This window comes from Equus przewalskii, chromosome 11, assembly GCF_037783145.1.
Source record: "Equus przewalskii isolate Varuska chromosome 11, EquPr2, whole genome shotgun sequence".
Classification (NCBI taxonomy): Eukaryota; Metazoa; Chordata; class Mammalia; order Perissodactyla; family Equidae; genus Equus; species Equus przewalskii.
Genome location: NC_091841.1, coordinates 2,881,054 through 2,898,517, shown reverse-complemented (window position 1 = coordinate 2,898,517; position 17,464 = coordinate 2,881,054). Strand labels below are relative to the sequence as shown.

General features: G+C 47.4%; 1 protein-coding gene across 3 annotated transcripts in view; it reads right to left on the bottom strand.

Moving 5' to 3' along the window:
• PRR5L (proline rich 5 like) overlaps positions 1 to 17,464 on the bottom strand; it is a 144,286-nt gene that overhangs the window by 72,068 nt on the left and 54,754 nt on the right. The gene's annotated exons all lie outside the window — the stretch shown is intronic.

Sequence of the window (17,464 nt, the reverse complement as noted above, 5' to 3'; positions counted from 1 at the left end):
CCTACACAAGGACTGCTGGTCAGGGTGTGCCCAAGGGGGCCAGTTCCTAGAGCTCTGGGTGCCTCACTTAGGTAAAGTGCCCCACTTCAGATCAACTAAAGTATTCTCAGCACAAACCCCAGGATGATGAAGAGACTTTCAATCTCCTCCCAGGAATCACCTACAAAGAAACAGGGGCGGCTCGGGGCTGCCCAGGAAAGGAGAGCTGGGGTGCAGTGAGCGGGGAGGGGCTGCAGGCATGTCTTCAGGGCAGCTGTACCAGGACTGCAGAGCCAAAGCCTGGAGCTGGTGGGTCAAAGTTTCTATACCATCTCCTCCTCTTACTGGCTACCGCACGTTAGCCAAGTTACCGGCTGTGCTATGCCTCAGTTTACTGCTGTGAAAACCGGGATCAAAGCAGCAGCTATCGAAGTGAAATAAGCCAGGCGGAGAGAGACAAACACAGCACAATTTCTATCACATGTGGAAGATAAACACGTAGATGAGGACAACAGATTGGCGGTTACCAGAGGGGAAGGGGGTGGGGGAGGGTGAAAGGGGTGAAGGGGCATGTGTGTCTGGTGACGGATGGAAACTAGGCTATTGGTGGTGAACACGATGCAGTCTTTACAGAAGCTGAAGTGTAAGAATGTACACCTGAAGTTTACACAATGCTAGACACCAACGTGACCTCTATAAAATAAAAAACAAATAAGTAGAAATTTAAAAAGTGGTAGCTATCTCTTAAGGCTGTTCTGAGGATTTCATGAGTTCATCCAGAGACAGCACTTAGACTCTCTGCTAGGACTCAACACATATTAAGTTATTATTGTGACTCCTATTGTCCTGCAGGGCTGGGCAGTGAAAAGGGCGCTGTTTCTGCCCGGCTGCCGAAAGACCGATTTGGGAACATTCAGGCTGCATTGCTCACTCCCTCACCTCTTTCCAGCCTCTGTTCAATGAGGCCTCCCCTATTCGGTCTATTTAAACTTGTAACTGGTTCCTCCCTCCCAGTCCCTCTCATTCAGTTCTGCTTTTTCTTCTTTCCCATTGCATCTGTCACCTTGGAATATATTGCATGATTTACTTTTTAAACAAAATTTCTCTTCTCTCTCCCACCACCTCCTCCTTGCAGGCTAGACCATCAGCTCTACAAGAACATGGATTTGTTCTGCTCGCTGCTGTTGCCCAAGGTCCTAAAACAATACCTGGCACATAGTGTGCAGGCAGTAAATGTGTAGGAATGAATCCATGCACGGGTTCTTTTAGCAAACACACTCTAGTGATTGCCTATGGTGGGTTGGGCACTGTGCAATAAGAAAGACACTTAATCACCAGGCCTGTCCAAGGGTAAAAGAGGCTCCCTCTGGAAGAAGTGCCACAACATGGGCGGGTACCAGCCGGGTGGGGGTGCCCTAAGAGAGTCCTCAAGGACCGAAGGGAGATGTAAAGAAGTTAAAGTCGCTTCTAACCCCAACAGTTGCTAATTTTTTAAACAGAATTTTCTTAAAGTGAGAAGTAGCAAGCATTTTGGTGTAAATCAGAGCTTCTCTCTAAGCACCACTGATACCAATATATTATACTTGTCACCACCCAAACTTTTACCGAAATTATAACTAAATGTCAATGGGGCGTTGCCTTTTCTTACTAAGAAACAAAATTTTGTTAGGAGAAACCAATCCAAATCATTCTACTTAAACATTCGTTTGGAGGAGAAAGAAATTCTAGGTCTTCATTAGACCTCTCAGGTACACAGGATGCCATGGTCACAGCCTCTGAAATGAACACTGGCTCAATCAAGACCCTTGCTGAAAGGGTAGGCCTTAGGCAGCCCCTTTAAGACCAGGGGTGAGCACTTGACCCAAATGCAGCCAGCCAATCCACAGATTTGTTCTCTGACAAACTCTGGTCCCAAAAAGGTACACTGGGCCAATCAGATTCCATTTCTGGAGTGTGCGCACACACAGACACACACACAGAGCTAATACCCCTCCAGAAAAGCTGAAAGGCATGACTTTATCTGAACTGTAGATTCTAGAAGCTGCAGACTGGCTGTCTGTGGACCAGCTAGATGTATATTGCTTGAACTCCACAGTGTCAACATTTTTCAAATTACTTACCAACATGTAAAAATCAGAAAACTTTAGGTAAAAATAAGGATTTCCAACCTGACTGGAAAAATCTGGGAGACCTGACATTGTTCACGCCACCAGCTGCACGGCCACCGTCACCTAGCATGGCAATGTTTCTGTCTCCTGCAGAAGGGGCAGCAGGCTCCAGTTTGCCACGATCCCAGCCACTCCCTACTCCCTGTGCCTCGTGTTCCCAGCCTGCTTCTCCCATTTCTGCCACCCCCGACACGGTGAGAGAAGGGATGCTGGCACGTAGTTCGAAGGGGCCGGAGCCATGAGTAAGCAGGAATTATGCAAGAGGATGGCATGGGTTCAGACCATTTTTCTCCCTGGCAAGGGAACCCATTTTTTAAACAAAACCTTGCTTGGAATCGCAGAATGTGCACACTCCTGAGATAAAGGAAGCCATGAGGTGCATATGGAGGCAAGTGGACAAGAAGGCAGGGAGAAGTAGAGGCCTGCCCGGGGCTGCCTTGGGATCACCCCACATTCCAGCTCCTGCTGTTCCAGAGGCCTCTCATTCCCCTTTTCTTTGTTCCCATGACAGTGCCTGCCCCGCCCCCCATCCCCACTGCTCATTCCTATTTCCAAAAACCTAATCAGACCAAGTTCAGGAGGGGTTAGGTGACTTGTCCAAAGTTATGCAGTAGCAAGAAAGGACAGGGCAGGGATTCCCGAGGCCGATTCGGTGCTCAGGTACTGCCTCTACTCCCTCTTGGGCCGATTGCTCCCATTTCTGAATAATAATTTAAATCATTTCAGTTTACAGAATCATAGCATTTAATGCCCTAAGGATCTGCTATACAATAGGTGTGAAATAAATGTCTGGTGAATTCAGGTGTTCAAGCTCTGATCTCCATTCAGAACTCCTTCCATGACACCTCCATGTTTCATACCATGTCGTAAGATTGTCATATTCCAATGAAGAGAAGCATCACATCCTTCCATAGGCTTTCTCCTTTCATGAATGGAAAAATGAGGCCCTGAAAATCCAAGATCTGTTGCTAATGGCTGGTACAGCGTTTGTGAGGACCACAGACAGGTCCCCCAGGCACCTGCAGGGTTAGAACAAACAATTTTTCAGTCCTCAGCGCTCCGGTCATAAAGTAAGTTAATGTAGTTACTCATGATCAGCACCAGTCTAGATATAGGACTTGCGTAAGCCCTCGATAGATAGATGTCCACAGCACTGCACCATCCATAAAAACAGGAGCATTTGAGAAGTAAGCTCAGCATCATTTAACACTGGGGTGTAAAATCAGCGACCTTTGGCACAGCAGGAAGACAACACACAAACGAAAAGAATCTTGCCGTCCCTCTGCCTTCTTTTTAACTTCCACAGTAGAAAAATGGAGAAACTTGAAGTTTGTTTCTAGAAGAATTTTGGATGATACAAACAAAAAGTTATTTTTGTCCTTTTCATCCTTTTTTTTGATAGCAAGAGGGTGTTTGTGGTATGTTGGTTTCTACTTTCTTTTCTGCCTTTCGGTATTAGGAGGAGTCTGCCCTCCACTCTGAAGGGGCTGGTATGTAATTCAATCTGAATATACTTGGAGAATAACTTGAATGAGCAAATCTTAAAAGTGAAAAATACTTTAGCAATCTTACATGAATTTTCTCTGGATAATACGGATTTCAATTATTCCTTCCCACAATTCCAAGTCAGTCAGTTGGCTGGCAAATATTGACCGGTCACCTGTTGGTGTCAAGTACTGGAGACGCCACAGGGAACAAGAAAGACAAAGTCTGTACCATCAAGGGGCAGAAATCAAACAGTAGAAATGGATGAAACACAGGAAGGGAATAAGTTTGCACTATGGCGAGGATGAAGTGGGGACCAGAGTGACAGTAGGGAAGAGGAGAAGTGCTTTCTTGAGAGTCATCAGGGATGCTCTCTCAGGGAAGGTAGCTTTGGAGTTGAGACTTAAGTGATGACAAGAGGCATCCATAGGAACAGAGAAACATTCCAAACAGAAGAAATGGCCAGTACAGGGACCCTGAGTCAAGAAAAGGACAAGTTAGAGGGATAAAAAGAAAGCCAGTATCCCACAACTAGAAGGACCTGTAACTAGGATATACAACTGTGTTCAGCGGGGCTTGGGGAGATAAAGCAGAAAAAAAAAAAAAAACGCCAGTATGGTTGAAGCATAGCAAACAGGTGGAGAGCTGAGATCCAAGAAATAGACCTGGTGAGTCATGCTGAGAGTTTGGTCACAGTGGGAAGTCCTTGGAGGGTTTTAGGTAGGAAGTAAAGTGATCTGATATCTGCATTAGAAAGATCTCTGGCTGATGTGTGGTAGATGAACTAGAAAAAGGGCAAAAGTGAGGCAGGCAGACCCTAAAGATGTAGTCCCAGGAAACCAAAGAAGAGATGGTGATGCTTGGATTAGGTTCAGAGCAATGATGCTTGTAAAACATGATGGAATTAGAGATGATAGGACTTCCCGATGAATTGGATGTGTGAAGAAAAGATGGTGGTCATGGGTGATGCTTCAGTTTTTTCTTTGAGCAACAAGATAGACAGTGGTGCCATTTACTAAGATGGGAAAGACAGGATGGAGAGTGAAGCTACAAGAGGAATCAATCGTTCTGCTTTAGCCATGTTAAGTTTTAAATGCCTGATGGGGGAGCCAAGAAGAGATGTCAGACATTGAATGTGTGAGATAACATTGGAGGCTGGAGAGAGAAATTTGAGACCTCTCAGTGTATGTAGATGGTACTGAAAACCAATGGACTATTAGGTATGATACCTTGGAGAGTGAGTATGGATGCAGAAAGAAGTTGGGAAGACTAGAGGAGTCTAGTAAAAGAAGAGGAACCAGCAGAGGAATAGAAAGAAATGAGTTGCTAATGAAATGGGGAAATCCAGGGCAGTATGACGCAGAAGCCTAGAAAAGAAAGTGTTTCAAGAAGGGAGGATCGGTCAAGGATGTCCAGTGCCATCAAAAGGTGAAGTATAATGATAACAGATTGTTGACTTTTCTTTGGCAAAATGTAGGGCATTGGTGAGCTTAATAAGGGTCCTTTCAGTGGAGTGATGTGGGAGGAAATCCCATCAGAGTGGGCTGAGGAGAGACAGAGAATGAAAGAAATGGAGACAGAGAATACTAACAACTCTTTCAGAAAGTTTTGTTCCAAAGAGGAGCAGAGAAATGGGCTGTACCTGGAGGGGGATATGGGGTCAAGAGAAAGCCTGTTGGTTTGACTAATTACAGTCGTGAGCGGCTTAATGATGGAAACACATTCTGAGAAAGCTTTGTTAGGCAATTTCGTCATTGTGTGAACATCACAGAGCGCACTTACACAAACCTAGATGGTGTAGCCTACTACACGCTTAGCCTGTATGGTGCTAATCTTATGGGATCACCATCAAATATCTGATCTGTTGTTGACAGAAACGTTATGCGGCACAAGCCTGTATTTTTAAATGAGTAATAAATAGTAAGGCGTATTTTGAAGGCTGATGAGAATTATCTGGTAGAGAGGGAAATTGATTTGTCCCTACTCAAAGTCTGGTGGGAGGGGGAAATAAAGGCTCTTCTTGAGCACGTTCTCCAAATGTGGGACATTTAAACACATTTTAAATGCAATAAATTGACATGTTGGGACTGTGATGAACGATGTTAGTGGAAACAATGTGGAGGTAAGATATTGACACGCACAGGGAGGGTTCTCATATCAGGCCTTCTGCATTACACAACTGCAAGGAACGTCAGTCACTTGGGTTGCAGTGTGAATGGTGTCTTCTGGAATTGTGCAATATGGCAGACTTGCCCCGAAGAGTCTTTGGGCTAGCTCCTCCACCGGCCAATCATTGGTGCAGATGCGTCTCCAGACTTCCTCCGCTATGCTGGAATCTGGCTATATACATCAACCTGCCACATCCAAGGATATCAACATAGGGATTGTTTAGTTTCATCTCTCAGAAGGCCTTTTGCATCCAGAGGCAATGGAACACATTCACGGCAAACCACACATCCCTGTTTTTGTATCAAAATGTAAGATCAGTGCATGCAGTCCATCTCAGCACCTTTAGGCAGGACTGGATGGGAAACATTTCAAATAAATATTCAAAGTTGTTCCAAAAAATTCTTTGATTTTCCTTGGTCATTGTAGCAGCCACTTGGGAATTCTTGCCCAGACCACGTCCTCTGTCGCAGGAACCAGTACATACCTCAGATTCTGCAGGATGGGGCGGTGGATCATCCCGTGACTTGTGACAGGTGACTAGTCCTGGGAGTGGAATTCAAATGCTGTATCAGATGGCTGTGTCCTGGCTCCATACCTCCCCCAGCAGGACTGGCTCCATGTACTGCTGGATTCCTGGCAACACTCACAGCCTCCTCAGTACTCTCTGCCTCCGGGTAATCGGGACTAGCCTCCACGTGGCCTTCGTTCCTGTCTCTCCATCAATGGGAGAAGCCAGGTTGCCCTGAATCCCCCAGACTGTCGTCACCACATGACTTCTCCATTCCCACTTGGATCTGCCTCCCAGCCCTTCCCCACCCCCCAAAACCTTCTGTTGTGTGCGATGGAACCCAGAGTCCATCATCAGCAAAATCTCCTATATCTTCAACTTCTTTCCTGAACATTCCATTAGCCTTTATACTGTAAATCAGTCGCTCTCAAAAATTTTTGGCTCAGGAGACTCTTAAAAATTACTGAGGACCCCAAAGAACTTTTTTTATGTGGGCTATATCTATCAATACTTACTGGACTTGAAACTAAACATTAAAATTAATCCATTCATTTTAAAATAACTATAATAAAATCATCACATATTTTATGGAAAAGAACAATACATATTTTTTTAAAGCCATGGGAAGAAAGACATTGTTTTACATTTCTGCAAATCTCTTTAACTTCTGTCTTAATAGAAGACAGCAGAATTCTCCTCTCCGCTTCTGTGTTCACTCTGTTGTGTTATCACACATCATGTAGCCTCTGGAAAATGCCACTCTACCCTTGTGAGAGAATGAGAGCAAAAGGCAAATAATATCTTAGTGTTGCTATGAAAATGGTTTTGAGTCATGGATCTCTGACAGGGTCTTGGAGACTCCCTGGGGTTCCCAAACCACGCTTCGAGCATCGCCGTTGGGATGACCCTGGTTCTCCCCTGACGTCCTCTCTAGTGGGGGTGGTTTCTCTCCAGCCCTCCTTGCACCACTGGGCTGTGAGAGAGAGTGGTTCTTTTCCTTGGTCCTTGTGCCACTCTGACACCACAGTCCCTCCCTGAAAATCCCCATCAGATCATCAGACTCTTCTGCTCACTTCCACCCCGCGTTGTGGTCCTTGCAGATTCCTGGGTTATCCCCTCTTTCCTTGAAGCTTTAGCTCGTGAGTCATGGTCACCCTGTTAGCTGTGGCTCCTGTCGTAATTCTTGGTGATTTCAATCTTCATAGAAAGAACACTTCCAGTGTCCTGGCGGCTCAGTTCCCTGACCTCTGCTCCAATGTTCTTGTCTTCCACTCTACCACGCCACTCACTCTCATGGTCAGCCTTGACCTTCTCATCTCCTATTGCCACCCTCTCTCATTCTCTAACTTTCCCGTGCACTCACTCCATAATTCCCTGGCTCCCAGGGATGGTCTAGCCTTCATGACCTCTCACCCCTGCACGTCCTCACTTCCTTCCTCACCCAGATTCGATTCCGTTAGTACATTAACTCCCTCCACCCTTTTCTCACTTCACTGTGTTTGCTTTGCGAAGTCAGGGGTGTTCAATCCGACGCTCCTCCCGCCCTCTGCCTGCATCCGTAGAAGCATGGCTGGAGAAATCCACGCAACCTCGCTGCCTGGTTTCACTTTAAATTCACACCCACCACCCTCCTGGGCCGTTGATGCCCCTCAGCACCCATAGCAGGTGTCTCTAGTCTATTCACTCTGCCGCTCTCTCCAACACTCCAGAACCTTCACCTACATCCTCCGCTCATCTGGGAACCTTCTTTCCTTCTTTGCCTGAGAATACAGGAACATCTAATGATAGTTTCCATAATGTTATTAACTAACTGTTTGTGCCCCTCAAAATTCATGTTTTGAACCCCTAGTGATGGTATTTGTAGGTAGGACTATTGGGATGTGACCATGAGGATGGGGTTAGTGCCCTTCTAAGAAGAGAAAGAGACACAAGATCGATCTCTCTCTCTCTCTCTCTCTTTCTCCACCAAGGAAAGGCCTTGTGAGCACATAGCAAGCAGGTGGCATCTGCAAGCTGTGGAGAGGGCCCTCACCAAGACCCAAATCTGCCAGCACCTTGATCTTGGACTTCCAGCCTCCACAATTGTGAGAAAATGGATGCCTGCTTGCTGAGCCCGTCAGCCTGTAGTATTTGTCACAGCAGCCTGAGCTGACTAGCGCTGTTATTCCTATGCACCTGCTAGAATCCGTAGCCATATTCGGCCTCCCTCCTATTGCTGGAGATGAAGAACCAAATCGGAGGCTGAACCCCGCATTGTGCAGCAGACCCCATCCCCCCACTCCCATCTCCTGGTGGAACGTGGAGGATATTCCCCCTGTCTCCCCTTCTGGTTTATGTTGAGCAAAATACCTTGAAAGAGTTTTGCATATTCCTTTTCTTTGCCTTTCTTTGATCTTCTCCAATCAGGCCTTCCTCTCCATTCTGTTGAAACTGCTTGTCAACGTCACCCATGGTCTTCATGTCACATAGGAACTCATCTACTACTTGTTGAGGGAATTAAGGGATAAATCCTCAGATAGTGAGGATCTCACAACAGAGAAGTCACACACAGGCACACAGAGAGAGAGAGGGAGAGAGGGGGAAAGAGACAGAGACAGAGAAAACTCTTTCTCACCCCAGCTCCCATGAAGCCTGGCTTGGCCTTATTTCTGTGAGAGCCTTTTTTATTTAAGAGTGGGGTTTTTGGGAGGATGTGGAGAAAAGGGAGCCCTCACACACTGCTGCTGGGAGTGCAGCCACAGTAGAAAACTGTATAGAAATTTCTCAAAAGATTAAAAATAGAAATACCATACAATCCAGCTATTCCACTTCTGACTATCTAAAGAATCCAAAAACACTCATTCAAAAGGATATATGCACCCCTATGTTCATTGCAGCATTATTCACAATAGCCAAGACTTAGAAACAACCTGTGACCATCAACAGATGGTTGGATAGAGATGTAGTGTATATACACACAATGGAATACTAGTCAGCCATAAAAAACATGAAATCGTGCCATTTACAACAATATGGATGGAGCTTGAGGGTATTATGCGAAGCAAAATGAAGCAGATAGAGAAAGACAAATACTGTATGTTTTCGCTCATATGTAGAAGATAAAACAACAAGCAAGCGCACAGACAGAGAATAGATTGGCAGATCCCAGAGGGGAAAGAGAAGGGGGCATGAGGGAGGGCAACAGGGGTAAACGGGCACATGTGCATGATGACGGATGACAGCTAGACTTTGGGTGGTCTATGTGGAAGAGAAATATAATGATGTACACCTGAAATTTACATAATGTTATAAGCCAATGTCACCTCAATTCAAAAAAAGATCGAGGTATGGGTAAGGCCGTCCTTTGCAATGCAGGGATCTTGACCAGAACAGTCATCTCCTCCAGTAGAAGCCAAACCTCACAGTCAAGACGTGCCTCCTCGTGGGGAAGAAACCCAAACCTTGGATTAGACCTGGTCGTACTATTCCTTAATCCACCGGAGTCTCAGCTGCAGACACAACCTAGTTTTCCGGGATTTTCTAGGGTCTCAATGAGGTCGATGAGAGCTCTGTGAAGAATTTGGCACAGCGCTGGGTACACTTAGTACTTTTTTTTAGTGGCAATAGAAATGCAATGAGGCACCGTACTCAGAATGAGAGATCTTCGTGTGTCTATCATCCATTACATTTGCTTCCCTAGATGGACAATCCCAAATCCTTATGGTCAAGCCCAGTGTTGTGCTCGATGCCCAGGGGGGTTTGCTTACGTTTTGACCTTTCTTTATCCTCTAACATTTGTTGGATCCTTGCAACACAAATGTACTGTTGTATTCAAGAGTACTGTAGAGGGGGAAGCAGACTTCGATAAGTGGTCCAAGAATATGGAAATGAAATGGTCATCGTAAAACATGACGTCTGCACCCTCCTCGTTTCAAAAACAGATCAATTAAAGATAAGGAGCATGATCACTCAGATTTAATGCAGGCACATAAGATAGTGGCTGCACTGGATATACACAAAGGCGAAGGCAATAAGTAAGACTGTGCTTATGCTTATTGATTTCTGTCTCTGGAGGAGGGAAAGGGAGTCAGGGGGGTGGAGAGGGAAGGGAGGGGAGAAAGGAGAAAGGGAGAAAGAGACGGTCAGGCCAGTGAAAGAGTTCTGACAGGGTGGTCCATCTTCACTGTGCTCAAGAGGCCCAATGAAAACTCCCTCGTGGCAATCTAGACCCCTTTCCTCAGAGTCAGTGCCCACCACACAGCCCTCTAACCACTAATTCAGTATGCTGGGTACCAAGATACACCCACGAGTGCATCTCATGCACGGTAAGCTTTTTGGGATTGACTCATGCTAACTAAATTCTCCAGAGCCTGATGTATAAACCAAGATACTACTTAATTTATAACCAGTAATATTGGCTTCTAGGACGGTCCGCCTAGAATCACATTTATAAATGATCTCTTTGTGAAAGAGTCAGCATAGGTAGTAAATTTATCCATTTTCCATTTTAATCTCAATCTTCCTTTGCCAGATGGAATCCCCATTATACCCTAAGCACTTCATGTGCCTCCTTCTTCCCTCCTCCCGCTCTTCTCCCTCTCTCTCTCTCACGCACACACAGATGTGAAATCTATAACAACATTAATTACAACTGCCATTGACTTTACTCGCTGACGTAGGATGCGCTGACACTGCCCCGGGTGCTTCGTAAGTAGCGTCTCACTCAGTCCTCAGACAGCACTGTGATTATCACCCTCATTTTACAGATGAAGAGCTTGAGGCTGAATGAATGGGGCAGTCCTTTCCCAAGGTCACACGGCTTGTCAGAAGTAGAAATAACCACCCATTACAAGGTTTTACTTCCCACTGTCAGCTCTTCCCCACCCTTAGTCATCTTGACCTCCCAATTTAGGGAAAGGAAGCTGCCCAGCTGTTTGGGGAAGATAGATATTCTCATCCAAACCACCAACTGCGGGGAGGCTTGCTGCTGGACGTGGGAAACGAGGAGAACTCTGCAGTAGCAGGAAGTGTCCCGAGCAGGGCGCCCCGCGCCCCAGGACAACTGCACCCAGCCGTGCCCGAGGGTCGCGCTCAGTCAGGGTAGCCGAGCCAGCCAGTGGATGGCCGCCTTCACAAAGAACTCTCTGTTCGTTCCCTCGCAGTAATTGGGGCAGTTCTGGTCTGACAGGGACGCAGACCAGCCCATCCCTCGATGCCTGTTCCACTGCAGTGTGGTACTCGCGTTACCAGGGTTTGGGTGTTCCAGCCTGCCTTTCGTCAGTGAAGTCTAGCTCAGACCACACTGTTCCCTGAGCAAGGTGAAGACCACAGGATGTTGCTAGTGTTCCTGGAGAAAGGTCTCTGGCTCAGATAATTTTCGGAAATACTGCTGCAATAGCATAATATGCATCAGCCTCTTAGGAACCTGGAGCTGGTCTGCAGGAAGGAAACAGTCAATAATTTCATTTCTTTCCATGCAGTACTATTAGTGGTTTAAGAACAGAGCAGGCCACGGAACGCTGTCCTAGACAAAAGAACTGCATGTCGGTCAAATTCCCTTTGAAAAGGGCTCAGGACTCAATAAGATCAGGGGAGATCTTAATTGAGTCTGCTCAGTAGACTCTGCTTTCTGCTTTTAATTTCTTGAATGACTAATCTGCTGATAGTATCCTAAATTTGCTGCGAGAAAATACCCCTGCTTTGCTCTCCACTGCAGTGACAAAATGCACAGCCCCGAGCAATCGAGCACCTGGCCTGCCTGGGTGCCTCCCCTCAGCTGGAGGGAGGAATCAGCACCAGCCCTCCCTACGAGCAAGGATGAGGAGACGGATATGGGTGTGACCTAAGGACGAGCGATGGCAAATTAGCACGGGCAGCCGTGGCCAGGCCCCCTGTGACAGTGACTCGTTTGCTCCTCACAGCTGGCGTGTGCTGCCTCACTGGCCTGTCTTCCTGGGGAATACCCAGAACCCAGCACTGTGCCTCCTGAGTAGACACTCAATAAATATTTATTAGAGGAAGGAAGGGAGGGAGGCAGGCAGGAAGGAAACAAGTTGAGGTCTGGAGATGTTAACTCACCCCACCTCACACCTCTAGCAGGCGGGAGAGCCAGGACTCCACCTGGCAGCACAGCTGAGGGCTCCCCACCTCACCGAGCTGCCAAGCTCCCCATTAACCCACGCACAACTGGCCGCTGGGAGCTGGCTTGAGGCGCTGGCCACGGTGCTCGCACGTTAGCTGTGGCATCATTGTAGCTTGTGCAGTCAAAGTTGCTGTGTTTGTGTGGCACTTTTTTTTGGAGCACTTGATAACAACAGCTAAAATTTAGTGAGCAGTTACTATGTGCCAGGTGCTGCCCTGAGAACGTGACGGAGCTCACTCCCCATGACAGTCTTAAGAACTAGGTGCGACTATAATCCCCTCTTTACAGGTGAGCAAAACTGAGGAGCAGAGAGGTTGACAATTTCTAGTTAAGTGGTGGAAGCAGGTGACCCCAAAGCCTCTGTTCTTAGCATCTTTACTACACCCCTTCCCTCTGTCCAAAAGCAGGCATCCTGAGAAGAGGAAAAGAGGGGGGCAAGACCACCCACAGATGGATAATAAAATGTATCTATTTTGTAAATTTAACCCTTAAAAGTGTTTACTATACATAGTTCTAAGCTCATCGCAAATATCAATTCATGTAATTCTCCTATCACGAAACAACAGTATGAGGACAGGACTATTACTATTTCCATTTCGTGGATGAGGATACTGAGGCACAGAGGGTCCAGTTACTTGCCCAAAGCCACACAGCAGTGGCAGAGCTGGGATTCGAACCCAGGTAGTCTGGCAGGCTGGTCCCTAGGTTTAACCCCCACAGAGAGCTGCCGGATGAGACCAAGCAGGCACCTCATTTAAAAGTGAGCTACTCTCCACAGACCAGCGGCTGAAAAGGTCTCGCAGAGGAGGGCAGGACCACCTGCAGCCTGGAAGTTAGCTGGGGCCCGGGAGCGGGAGTGACTTAATCATTGTTCAATTTAGGCTTCCGGGCTGGATGGGTTCCTGTCTGTCCGACTGGAAATTAACAGCTGACTGTTTCTTTGTATTGTTGTGGGAGGGGTGGGCCATTCTCCCCGGGCCCCGCTGTTTCTGGAAGAGTAAGCTCGCAGCCAGCATCAGGCAAGTAAAGGCCGGTAGGTGGAGAGGACCACCTCCCTTTGTCTGGCGAGCTTGACAGAGATGGGTCACCTCCTACTTACTCCACTGGTCCAGGAGTTGGGTTCCTTCCTCCCCTCTTTGCAGGAAACCTGCTGCCACCAGTCAGCTCACAGCTCTTCCGAACCTCTGACAGAGGGAGCAGGAGGAAGGAGAGGAGGGAAGAAAAGACGTGAGTTGGGTTATTTGCTAGGAGAAGGGACAAAAGCTCCTCTAAGGAAGCCCTGAGAAGCTGCAACGACAGCATCTGTAGAAATGACATTGAGCCATTGACAGTGGGTCCTGCCTGGCCAGGTGGGCCTGTCACCAGCTGCTCTGGGAAGATGTGGGCTCTGAGAGGGCAGGGAGTGGTGTCCGTCCCTGGATCTGTGTTAAATAACTGTGATAGGAACGTAAGCTAACAGCGCTTCAAAGAACGGGCTCTGCTTTCTCTGATACACAAATACTTGCCTCTCTTTTCTGTTTACCAGTATGACTCAAGGGACGCTGTGTCGGTCTTGACCACAGCCTCAATTCCAGCCCCTCTTTCTTTTCCCCCACCTCACTCTGTGCCAGGTCACACTGAGCTGCTTGTGGTTCCGGGAAAGGCAGAACCACATGCAGGTCAGAGGTGCAGGCTGCGGAGCCAAGCTAGGTGCCAGTGCTGGTCCAGTCGCACGCCAACCTGAACTTGGGCACATCACTTAACCTCTCCAGGCCTGGGGTGCTTTGTTCTCTTGCTTCCCCTTGTAGACACCCACTTTCCCCTCCAGGACCCAGGTCAGGATCCTCCTTCCCCCGCACCCCAGGCAGGCTGCCAGAGCACTTTGCACACCGTTCTGACAGCATCTGCCTCAGTATGTCACAAAGGTCAGTTCACCTGTCTGTCTCCACTCGCAAGTCATGAGATCAACGACGTCATGTTACTTCTCTCTGAATCCCCAAGATCCAGGCAATGCCGGGGACAAAACAGAGGCTCCTAAGAGCTTTTAAGGAAGAGGAAAGGTGAGAATGAAGAAGGAAAAACAGACGGAGAGAGGAAGGGAGGGCAGGCATATTTGACCCCCCTAAAGAGAGCAGGCACGGCTGGAGAAGCGCTAGAAAAACGTCCTCTCCCCTCACATGTCTATTCCTCCTGTCCAGTGTCTAAAATTTCCTCCTGGGGAGATATTGTCTCCAGGATCTCCTGGTTTCTTTTCCAAGGGTAATGTGTTCAACTATTAACAGCCGAGCACCTTAGCCCTGGTTTACAAGATGAATTTTTGAAAGACAAGTGGAGGAAAAGCACGTCAGCACTTTGGCTCTAAAAGTGGAGGGAAGGGGCCCCAAAGGGGGAAGGGAGGGAACAGTGACTAAAAAAATGTCAATCTCAGTGAGCCACAGTCACAAGAAGGAGGACACGCGATTCGCATTCCCACTCTGCCCTGCCCGCCCGGTTCACTTGGAGTGAGTGCCCCTTTCAGGCTGTAGCTGGGGCCCCATTCCCACATGCAAGGCCGGGACCCCCAGGGACTGCTCCACTGCCTTGGCGCTGACAGAACATCTTTTCTGACTCTTTTCTTAAGATATGTGCCCACTGATTATCATTGTAGCCCTGTGACTTTGGAGTTGGTGGAAGAAAAGACTCTCTCATCGGCTAGCATCCTGGAAGTGCCAGGGACCTCAGAGGTCACTTTATCCAACTCTCTGCCTCATGCCGGAATCCTCTCCAGCACCCCCTCCAGAGGCGGACAGCACCCCCTCCAGAGGCGGGCAGCACCCCCTCCAGAGGCGAACAGCACCCCCTCCGGAAGTGGACAGCACCCCCTCCAGAAGCAGACAACACTCTCTCCAGAGGTGGACAGCTGACTTCTGCTTGAACCTCTCGAGAGAGGAGGTGTTCACTGCCTCTCGAAGCAGACATTCCATTTTAGAAAGCTCCAGGGCTAGATATAACTCAGAGTCTGCCACTCTGAAACTTCTAGAGAGGAAAAAACAAGTGATTTGTGTTACATGAAACTTTAGGAAATTCTGCAGGAGCGCAAGAGTAAGAAAAATGTTGTGTCTGCCTTGTTTTCTAGTAGACATAGATTTACCCTCATAAATGAACAACTTTGATGGTTAATTTTATGTGTCAATTTGACGGGGCTAAGGGATGCCCAGGTAGCTGGTAAAATACTATTTCTGGGTGTGTCTGTGAGGGTGTTCCCAGAGATTAGCAATTGAATAGGTAGACTGAGTAAGAAAGATGGCCCTTGCCAAACGGACAGGTGCCTTCCAATCCGCTGAGGGCCTGAGTAGAACGAAAAGGCAGAGGAAGGTGGAATTTGCTCTCTTCTTGAGCTGGGACACCAACTTCTCCTGCCCCTGGGCATCGGAGCTCCTGGTGCTCCAGCCTCCAGACTCGGAGCGGGACTCATGCCGTCAGCGCCTGGTTCTCGGGCTTTCACACACAGACTGAACTGCACGGCCGCTCCCCTGGCTCCAGCACGCCGAGGAGGTCGTGGGGCTTCTGGGGCCCCACAGTCACGCGAGCTGATTCCAGCACTAATCTCCACAGATACGTAATATCTCCTATTGGTTCTACTTCTCTGGAGAACTCTAACACAACAACTATAAACAAACACACTATCTTTTGGTCACATTCCCTCAATGGTTTCTCTCCTCTAATAGGGAGCCATGGCCCTCAAATCTTTTGGACTCAGTACCCCTTTTACTCTTAAAACTGATCGATGACCCCCAAAACTTTGGTTTTTACAAGTTGTATCTATTAACATTTAACATTAGAAACTAAAACAGAAAAACACTAAATATTTAATAATTCACTTAGAAAATCCATGACATGTCAGATAACAGATTTTTTGAAAATTGACTATATTTTCCAAAAGCAAAGTATATATAGTTAGAAGAGTGGCATTGTTTTCATTTCTGCAGAGCTCTTTAACACCTGGCTGAAGAGACCATAGTTGGATTCTCGTATCTGCTTTTACATTCAGTTTGTTGCGATACCAATGTCATGTGGCCTCTGGAAAACTCCACTGTGTGCTTGTGTGAGAATGAGAGTGGGAACAGCAAATAGCTTATTATTATTATTATGAAAATAATTTTGAGCTCACGGACCCCATGAAGGGATCTAAGCAACTAACACCAGCTACGTAATTTGCAGTGCAAACTGCAAATGTAGGGCCCTTTGTTCAAGAGTCATTAAGAATCTCACGACAGCCACAGCAGAGCATTAAACCGAGCACGGGCCCTGTCGACTGCACAGGTCCTGAGGGCAACTTCAAAGGCCTCGACCACACTTTGAGAGCCGCTGCTGTAGCACGCTATCTGCATCTCAAATCAAATACTGGCTTAGGGCCATTAGCGTAGACCAAGGTGCTACAGAGGGAGGAACATGCTGGACCACCAGGTGTAGGTGTTGTTGAGCAATAACGTATCCATAACAACAAAAAAATCCATAACAACAAAAAGACATAACTTGTGCCAGTTTTCCCCTGGTGGCGTGCCGACCACAGAGCCTTCTCCCCAGCTCAGCCCATTATTCCACACTGACCACACACATGCCTCCAACTGATGGGTTGCACCCCTTGTGTTCCAAACGGCTGCACACCAGATAGTCAGAGGCTTGCTATGGTTTCCTGTTTTGTGTTTTATTGTGGTTACAGGCTTCGATCAGCCAAAGTGATATCTATAGTCCCCATTTTCCTGTTTGGTGCCTGACACATAGTAGGCACTCTATACAATTGCCGAGTTGAATTTTATATTTCTGGTGGGAGGGGAAATCCTACTTATTAAATGCTGCTAACAACTGATGGTTGGCAACACAAATACACCGTTTAGCTCTTCTTTCTGAGAAGGGGATGCTTAGGGAGAGCAGCAATCCCACTGCTAACGAATGGACTTGTGTGTTCTAATGACAACAGGTCCTTCTCCAGCAACAAGCTAGTGAGATTTCATGATGTTCCTGAGATGCAAACATACAGATGGCTAATAAAGGACGTGGGGCTTGTGTAGTATG